Source organism: Silene latifolia, chromosome Y, assembly GCF_048544455.1.
Source record: "Silene latifolia isolate original U9 population chromosome Y, ASM4854445v1, whole genome shotgun sequence".
Taxonomy (NCBI): domain Eukaryota; kingdom Viridiplantae; phylum Streptophyta; class Magnoliopsida; order Caryophyllales; family Caryophyllaceae; genus Silene; species Silene latifolia.
Window position 1 is genome coordinate 49596939 of NC_133538.1, and position 1183 is coordinate 49598121.

Here is a 1183-nt window from a genome sequence, read left to right on the forward strand (position 1 = left end):
ATTAAAATGATATATCATGTTAAAGTTTCAAAGTTGTGCAAATCTAATTGAACATGATTAATTGTTCAATTGATCATCTAAATAAATAGGTATTCAAGAGTTTTGTTATAGTGAATATCAGCCGTTTAAATATATTACAAATATTCACATATTTATTTGTAAAAAAGATGTCCTTGTTGCTTATTTCGATAATAAACTTAAATTATAATATGCGTAGTCTATTTCTCTATTTGTCCTAATCGTTTGTTTGTCTCTTTTATTCTTTGTGAGGGGTATTTTAAGCAAATGCAAATTCTGAAACAGAGAGAGTGTATAATTTTAATGTCACGTCATTGTTGTATGATTAAATTTTTTATAATTATTTTTATAAAAGATTAAATTAACGAAACTGAAGTCTCAATTTGTAAACCGAGCTAATGATCTAGCCTCGTAACAGCCCAAATGTCAACACCGTATCCGCTAAATACCAATCAAATGAAACAAAATCATCACAAATCGAGTTAATGATTATAAAATTTATCCGAACCAAATAAAAAGACATAATCATTTGAGTAAGTCTCCTCTAAAATAGATACATCTTTTTAATTATTAAAACTGGTAAAATATCATCTCACATGTGTATATAAGACAAATCTTATGTTATTCCCTATGCACTATAGTCTCTACTTTTGTTTATTCTAACTATACTTGACTCGTCTTAAGATAAAAACGGATATTAACCGTATTAACTGAGAAATTTGTGTAAGTCTTTCACTCACTAAAAGAGCGCACATATATTTGGGTAAACTCATACATTTACGGTTCATATATTGTATGATAATATTTAAGTCGACTTATTCATCTCATATAGGTCCATATTATATACCCTAAATTTTTGCACAATATATACACTCCTTCATTCACTAATGGCCCTAAATTTAACAATTTCGATCACTCTCTTCATCTTTCCGCCGCTCCCTCCCTCTCAATAATCAATTTTTTCTCATATTTTCATTTATTTGCTCCTCATCATTTTTAGTCCTCCCTCATCTTGTTGATTACCATCACCCGTTTTATTTAGAGATCTGCAAAGTTCTAATCTTATCATTCAATTATTTTTATCAAATTTTAATCTTATCACCTGTTTTGGATGGCCATGCAATTACATGATAAATAAATATTGAAGAACAATATGAAATTGTGA